The sequence below is a fragment of the Alligator sinensis genome, unplaced genomic scaffold (genome assembly GCF_000455745.1).
Source record: "Alligator sinensis unplaced genomic scaffold, ASM45574v1 scaffold227_1, whole genome shotgun sequence".
Lineage (NCBI taxonomy): Eukaryota > Metazoa > Chordata > Crocodylia > Alligatoridae > Alligator > Alligator sinensis.
Window position 1 is genome coordinate 119,219 of NW_005841966.1, and position 9,214 is coordinate 128,432.

The window sequence follows — 9,214 nt, forward strand, 5'->3', positions numbered from 1 at the left end:
CCTGCTTCTCTGGTCCCAGAATTCACTGCAGTCTCTGCTTCAGGCTTTCTGTTCTCCATCTCTCATGTAAATGAATGGTCATCTGGTTCCATCTCGGATGTAAATGAGACCTAGGGCAGTTGGTTCACTCTTGCCACCCATATCTTGGGGGTCTTAGGTGTGTCTCTCGCTGCATCTTAATCAGTTTCGTTTAGGTAGAGGAGGGGAGGGAGGTGGGGGTGAGTCCTTTGTGAGTCAGACAGACTGCATCCTGTGCCAGGGTTGCCCAAGAACACAGAGCTGAGATGTAACACGCCAGACATGCTGAGGCTCCTGCATGGGAGAGAAGCAGCACAGCCAGTGCAGCACCAGCAGGCAGACCAAGGGAGGCATTTGAGCTCCCTGTAGAAGGCAGAGCAGGGGAAGCATTTGAGCCCCCTGTAGGAGGCGGAGTAGGGGAGGCATTTGAGCCCCCTGTAGGAGGCTGGGGGAAAGGAGACAGCTCCACATCCCTCTCCTCCCCAGAAGTATATTTCTTTAAAAAAAAAAAGGAAAAATAAGAGAGAGAGAGAGAAGCAGTGCAAGAACAAAGCACCCTACTTAGAGGAACTGCAGTAGGCGCAACATCACGCCTAGATAGCCTGACAGCTTTGAGGGAGGGAAGGCTACGCCTCGAGGCAGGAGGGACAAGTACCAACTGAGCCCACTTGGACGTGGGATTCCTCCCGAAGCAAGCCGTGGTCAAGCCTGCAAGGCCAAACCACCATTGTGCTGATGCCCATCTGGTTCGCGAGTGGATGGGGTGTAGGGGAGGTGGAGCCCCGTGGAACATCGCGCCAAAATCGTGAGTACTGCTGTTTCCTGGGAAAGCCCTCCCAGGAAGAAGATCTCCATTGAACCCTCTCTCTTTATAGCATAACATCAAGTCGTGGCTGGAGAGTTGAGGGGAGGGGCTACACCCCTGGCAGGCAGCGCAAGACACAAGGCCCCATGTATCACAGTGGTGCATTGGCTGGGAAACTTTCAGCATCAGCAGGACAGAGATCATGACCCGGGGAAAGCAGAGATGCAACTGCCAGCGATAGCCCATGTGGAGTTACTTACACAGGCTATTCAGGCCATAGGGCAAGTGCTGGAGGTGTAACCTCCAGATATCTCTCTTTAATAGCATAACATCAAGTCATGGCAGGAAAGTTGAGGGGAGGGGCTACATACCTGGCAGGCAGCACAACACGCAACGCCCCTTGTATCACATGGAGATATATCTGTAGCTGCATATAGCTCTATATATCTCTATATTCATCTCTACCTATCTCCATCTCTGTACATCTTCAGCTTTTTGTATCTGCACCTCCATATATCTCTAGTTACATATGTCTCTATCTCCATATATCTATATATCTCCATCACCATATATTTCCATCTCCGTATATATCTATCTCTATATATATTTATCTACATCTCCATATATCTGTTGCTCCATATAGCCCTATCTCTCTATATATCTATCTCCATATATCTCTGTATATCTTCATCACTATATATCATCTCTCTATATATATCCAGCTGAATATATCTATAGCTCCATACATCTCAATATATATCTCTATCTCCATCTCTAGCTCTATATATCTCTATACATCTTTACATATCACTATCTCTATGTATCTCCACCTCCATAAATCTCCAACTCCATATATCTCTATCTATATATATCTCCATCTCCATATATCTGTAGCTCCATATATCTCTATATATCTCTATCTCCATCTCTATATCTATATCTCTACCTCCAATATATCTCTAGCTCCATATATCTCTATATATCTCAATATATCGCAATCTCTATATATCTGCACCTCCATAAATCTCCAACTCCATATATCTCTATATATCTCATTCCCCATATATCTATAGCTTCATATATCTGTAGCTCTATATATCTCTATCTCTATATTTCTCCTTGTTCATATAGCTCCATGTCCAGATATCTCTAGCTCCATATATCTGTATATAACACTATCTCCATCTCTATATATCTCCATCTCCCTATATCTCATAGTTTCATAGTAGTTAGGGGTCAGATGGGACCTGAATAGATCATCTAGTCTACCCCCCCGCCACTGGTTGGAGCACACGCTGGGATCACATGACCCCAGACAGCTGTTCATCCAACCTCTTTTTGAATTTACCCAAGGTAGGAGCGAGGACCACTTCCCTAGGAAGTTGGTTCCAGATCCTAGCTACCCTGAGAGTGGAATAGTGCCTCCTAATCTCTAACCCGAACCTATTCTCTAGCAGCTTCTGGCCATTGTTCCTCGTCACCCCAGGTGCTGCTGGGGAGAATAGGGCTCTTCCTATTTGCTGCTGATCTCCCCTAACGAGTTTGTAGGCAGCCACCAAATCTCCCCTCAGCCTCTGTTTGCTCCATATCCATATATCTGTAGCTCCATATATCTCTATCTCCATCTCTTTCTAGCTCCACCTCTATATATCGCCATCTCTATATATCCCCAGCTCCATATATCTCTAGGTCCATATATCTCTAGCTCTATATATATCTATATAGCTCTATCACCATCTCTTTATATCTCCATTTGCATATGTCTCTTGCTCCATATATCTCAATATATCTCCATCCCTATATATCTCTAGCTCCATATATGTCTATCTCTTTATAACTCCAGCTCTCTATATCTCCTTCTCTATATATCTGTAGCCCCATATATCTCTATATATCTCTATCTCTGTATTTCTCCTTGTCCATATATCTCTATCACCAGATATCTCTAGCTCCATATATCTGTATATATATTTATCTCCATCTCTATATACCTCCATCTCTGTATATCTCTAGCTCCATATATCTCTATATAACTCTATGTCCATCTCTATATATCTCCATCTCTATATATCTCTATCTCCATAGCCACATATCTGGAGCTCCATATATCTGGAGCTCCATAAATCTAAGTTTCCATCTCTTTATATCTCCATCTCTGTATACCCCAACTCTATATATCTCCAGGTCCAGATAGCTCTAGCTCCATATATCTGTATATATCTCTGTCTCCATCTCTTTATAGCTCCATCTCTATATATCTCTACCTCTAATATATCTCTAGCTCCATATATCTCTATATAACTCTATGTCCACCTCTATATATGTCCATCTCTATATATCTCTGTCTCCATACATCTCCCGGTCCATATATATCTCTATCTCCATCTCTTTATATCTCCATCTGCATATATCTGTAGCTCTATATATCTCAATACATCTCCATCCCTATATATCTCTAGCTCCATATATCTCCATCTCTATATCTCCATCTCCATATATCTGTACCTCAATATATCTCTATCTCCATCTCTTTATGTCGCCATCTCTGTATATCCCCAGGTCCATATATCTCTAGCTCCATATATCTGCAGCTCCAAATATCTCTATATATCTCTATGTTCATCTGTTTATATCTCCATCTGCATATATCTCTAGCTCCATATATCTCAAAATATCTCCATCTCTATATAGCTCTTGCTCCATATATCTCCATCTCTTTATATCTCCAGCTCCATACATCTGTAGCTGCATATATCTCTAGATATCTCCATCTCTGTATCTTCCATCTCCAGATATCTCCATCTCTATATATCTCCACCTCCATATATCTCTAGGTACGTATGTCTCTATCTCTATATAGCCCCATCTCCTTATATCCATAGCTCCATATATCTGTAGCTCCATAAGTCTCTATGTATCTCTATATTTCTCCATGTCCAGATATCTCTATCTCCATCTCTATATATCTCCATCTCTGTATATCCCCAGCTTAATATATCTCCAGGTCCATATACCTCTAACTCCATATACTTGTAGGTCCATGTATCTGTATACATCTCTATATCCATATCTTTATATCTCCATCTCTATATATCTCCAGCTGCATATATTCCTATATATCTCTATCTCCATATATCTCCATCTTTATGTCTGTAGCTAAATATATCTCTAGCTCCATATATCTGTATATATCCCCACCTCCATATAGCTCCATATATCTGTAGCTCCATATATCTGTAGCTCCATATATCTCTATATATCTCTATCTCTCTGTTTTCCCTGTCTATATATCTCCATGTCGAGATATCTCTATCTCCATCTCTTGATATCTCCATCTCTTGATATCTCCAGCTCCATATATCTCCATACCTGTGTATCTCTACCTCTAATATATCTCTAGCTCCATATATCTCTACATAACTCTATCTCCATCTCTATATATCTCCATCTCCCTATATCTCTATATACCTCTATATATCACAATCTCTTTATATGTCCATATATTTCTATCTCTATATATCTCCATTTTCATATATTTCCATATCCATATATCTCCATATATCTGTAGCTGCATATATATCTTTATATCTCTATCTCTATATTTGTCCTTGTCTATATATCTCCATGTCCAGATAGCCTTAGCTACAGATACCTGTAGCTCCATATATCTGTAGCTCCATATATCTCTATATATCTATATCTCTATGTTTCTTCTTGTCTATATATTTCGATGTCGATATCCCTAGTTCCATATATCTTTAGCTCCATATATCTCCAACTCCAGATAACTCTAGCTCCATTTATCTCCATCTCTGTATATCCCCAGATCCATATATGTCCAAGTCCATATATATCTATCTCCATATATTTGTAGCTCCATATATCTCTATGTATCTGTGGTGGTGAGATGCCCCAAAAGGCTCCCGAAGGGGAGAGGGTAGTCCCCGTGGGCTCCAAACCCCATGAACAGCCCCCCCCCCGTGGAGGAAACTTACCTCCCGCTGGGCAGCCAGAGCTGGAGCAGGAACTGCGGCTGTGGCTGTGCACAAGCCAGCTTTATGCCAGCTGTTTAATCAGCTGTTTCCTGGGCGGGGAACAGCTGAGCCAATTGCAGCGGCTGTGCCAGTCACTGCAGGAAGATTTAAAAGCCCCGCCAGAACCTGGGAGGCAAGAGAGGAGAAAAGGGAGCACGCTGGCGTAGAGCACGCCAGGCATGCTGAGGCTCCTGCAGCAGAGAGGAGCAGTGCAGCTGTTGCAGTGCCGGCAGGCAGTGCAGAGGAGGCATTTGAGCCCCCTGTAGGAGGCTGGGGGAAAGGAGGCAATTCCACACCCCTCTCCTCCCCAGGGGTCTATTTCTTTTGAAATAAAAAAAAAAGAGAGAAAAGAGGTGTAAGAGCGAAGCGCCTTACTCAGAGGCATTGAAGTAGGCACCAGCTTACGCACATATAGCTTGCCAGTCGCTAGGGAGGGAAGGCTACTTGTTGAAGCAAAAAGGGGCAGCCGGACAAGTACCAACAGAGCCCACCCAGACGTGGGATCCCCCTCGAGGCAAGCTGTGGTCAAGCCAGCATGACCGAATCACCATTTTGCTGATGCCCATCCAGTTGGCGAGTGGACGGGGTGTAGGACAGGCGGACCCCATGGAATATCACGCCCTGAACCGTGAGTACTACTGTCCCCCGGGGAGTGCCCCTCAGGAAGATGATCTCCCTCTCTCTTTATATAATAATATCAAATCATGGCAGGTGAGTTGAGGGGAGGGGCTCCACACCCAACGGGTAGTACATCGCTCAGGGAACCCCACTTAAGGCTATCTGTAGCTCCATGTATCTTTAGCTCCACATATCTGTAGCTCCATATATCTCTATATATCTCTATCTCTATATTTCTTCTTGTCTATATATCTCCATGTCCAGATACCCCATCTTCCATATATCTCTAGTTTCAGATATCTCCAACTCCAGATATCTCCATCTCTATATAATCTCCATCTCTATATATCCCCAGCTCCATATATGACCAGGTCCATATACCTTTAGCTCCATATATCTCTAGCTCCATATATCTCTATATATCACTATCTCCATCTCTTTAGATCTCCATCTCCATATATATCCAACTCCATATATCTCTAGCTCCACATGTCTTTATATCTCCATCTCTATGTATCTCTACCTCTAATATATCTCTAGCTCCATATATCTGTAGCTCCATTTATATTTATATCTCTCTATATTTCTATGTCTATATATGTCTAGCTCCATATATCTCCATCTCTGTATATCTCCATCTCCAGATATACCAAGCTCCATATATCTAAAGCTCCATATATCTCTATGTGTATCTTTGTCTATCTCCATATATCTCTATCTCCATCTCTTTATATCTTTACCTCTATATTTCTCTACCTCCATATATCTGTAGCTGCATATATCTCTATATCCATCTCTTTATATCTCCATCTCTAGATATTTTCAGCTCCATATATCTCCATCTCCATATATATCTAGTTCCATATGTCTTGCTCCATATTTCTCCAGCTCCGTATATCTCTAGCTCCGTATATCTGTAAATGGATCTATCACTATCTCCATGTAAATCTATCTCCGTATATCTCTATCTCTTTGTATCTCTATCTCCGTGAATCTCTGTATATCTCTAACTCTCTCTATATCTAACTCCATATATCTCTAGCTGATATATGTCTAGCTCTATATATCTGTTTCTATATATGTCTAATTGCATCTCTCTCTATATATATCTCTCCATATCTCTCTCTATAAGTATATCTCTATCTCAAGCTCCATATATCTCTACCTCCATATATCTCTATATACCTCTATATATCTCTTTTTCTCTATCTCTATGTATCTCAAGCTCCATCTCTCTCTCCATATAGCTCTACCTCCAGATATCTCTATATACCTCTTGTCACAACCCAGTGATTTTGGTGCCGCGGCACGATGGAATTTTCCCACCACATGAGAGCCTCTTGCAAAGTAAACTGTTTTTTGTTCCAGCAGAAAACCCTGGTGCAAGAGAGTTCCCGCCATTCGAATGCAAATTTGTGTCCCGCTATTGGCTAGTTCTAAATTATTCCTACGTGGCGGCTAGTAATTGGCTTGCTAGCCGTTTAAAATTTCGTGCGACTTCCGCCCAAGTCGGAGAACTTTGAGCACGCTGCAGAGTGCCTCTAAAGAAATCTGACTTGCGGCTGAGCTGATCGATAGACTGATCACCTATCGATTCTTCTCCCCGTCGCCGAGCGCAATCCCCAACGTACCCTTGCCCCGCCGGCTTGATTTGTGGACGGATGAGCTAGCCTGAGCCCTGCCAGCTGGAACAACTAACATAGTTGTTCAGACGACCGGACCGTCAGCGTCGCAGCTACAAGCGGTGTAAGTAAAGTTTTGCAACCATTAAGCCTTGTCCGCCTCTCTATTCACCAGCCCGCCCAACGAACGAGTAATTACTAAATCACCTCGAGTCGGCTCTGGCCGTCCGAGACACCTCTATATCTCTATCTCCATATATCTCTATCTCTGTCTATATATCTCTATTTATCCCAAGCTCAATCTATCTATAGCTTGATCAATCTGTAGCTAGATCTATCTCTAGCTCTATATATCTCCATCTCCATATAGCTCCATGTCTATATATTTGTAACTCCATGTATCTCTATATATCTTTATCTGTATATATCTCTACTTATCTCAAGCTCCATGTATCTCTAGCTTGATCTATATCTAGCTCTTAATATAACTTGCTCTATATATCTCTATCTCCATATCTCTGTCTCAATATATCTCTATCTCCATATATCTCTATCTTTATCCCTATATATCTGTCTATATAACTCTATTTTCAAATATATATCTATATATCTCCATATATCTCTATATATTTCTATGTATCTCTATCTCCAAATATCTGTATCTCCATATATCTCTATCTACATCTCTCTATATCTTTATCTCCATATATCTGTATCTGCACATCTCTCTTTGTATCTCTATATAGCTCTATATTTCTGTATCTTCATATAGCTCTCTCTCTCTCTCTGTCTCTATCTCCATATATTTCTAACTGTATATACAACTATATATACCTATGTGTATATATCTTTATATATATCTCCATATCTATCTCAATATATCTCTATATTGCCCATGTCATTGCCTCTCAATATATCTCTATCTCCATAGATCTCTAGAGATCTCTCTCTCTCTCTTTCTGTGTATATCTCTACATATCTCTATCAACGTATTTGTATCTGTATCTGTATCTCTGTATGCGTCTCTATATATCTCTATCTCTATGTATCTCTACAGGTCTTTCTCTATACAGATCTCTATATATCTCTATCTCTATATATCCATATAGATCTCTATATACCTCTATCTCTATATAGCTGTATACATCTCTATGTATCTCTATCTTTCTTTCTCTGTGTATGTGTGGCAGCAAAGTTCACGCTGCTGTGCGGGCCGGGAGCGACCCGAGCCCTTTTTCGTGCTGCATGCGGGCTGTGGCCAGCAGCCCGGGCACGCCGGGTCAGAGAGGGAAGGCCGTCGAGCTGGAATTAGGCACAAATGTGTATCGGTAGTTTTAAAGATTGTTTACTTACACCGAGATGGCAGTGGTGTAGACTGGAAAACTTGCTTGAGTTGCGGTTACAGACAGAAACAAAACAAAACTCGAACCTGCAGGGCACGAGGGTACGTCGCAAGGGTTTTTGGCGACGGGAAGATGTAAAACACGAGGGTACGTCGCAATGGGTTTTCGGCGACGGGAAGATAAACCTGCAGGACTCGAACTCGGGTAGAAGAGCTCTGAAGTTGTCCGGCAAGGACTCACACGAAGTTTGCTAGGCTCCGCGGGTCCGGTTCTTTTGCGCGCGGGAAGGGATACGTCTGGATTGCGATCGACGACGGGGAGAGGCTAGAGGTTGATCAGACCTCTGTTGCCTGCTTGAAATGCGTTGGGTCCATAAGGATCCGCAGCGCTTAGAGATCTTCACACAGCGTGAAGGCATACAAATGGCGGGAACTCTTTGCAACGAGCATCTCTGTGCTGCAACAAAGAAATGCACCCTGCAAAGAAAGCTTCAAATTGGCGGGAAATTCTCCCTTGCACCGGGGTTCTCTTTTGCAGCAGAAAACTCCACCGTGCAAAGAAGCTATAATTTAGCGGGGACAATTTAGCAGTGCCGAAGCACACAAAAACAAAAATCACACCCTTTGGGTTGTGACAGCTGCCAGAGTGGAAGAAGATAAGAAGTGCCGGGGTGTTTTCCTCGAACTCAGATACTTACTAAAAAGAAGTGGACAGGAGCTGGTGAGCAAGATGTGCGGAGGGCAGTAACGCCGAAATCTATCAGCTGGCACTCGG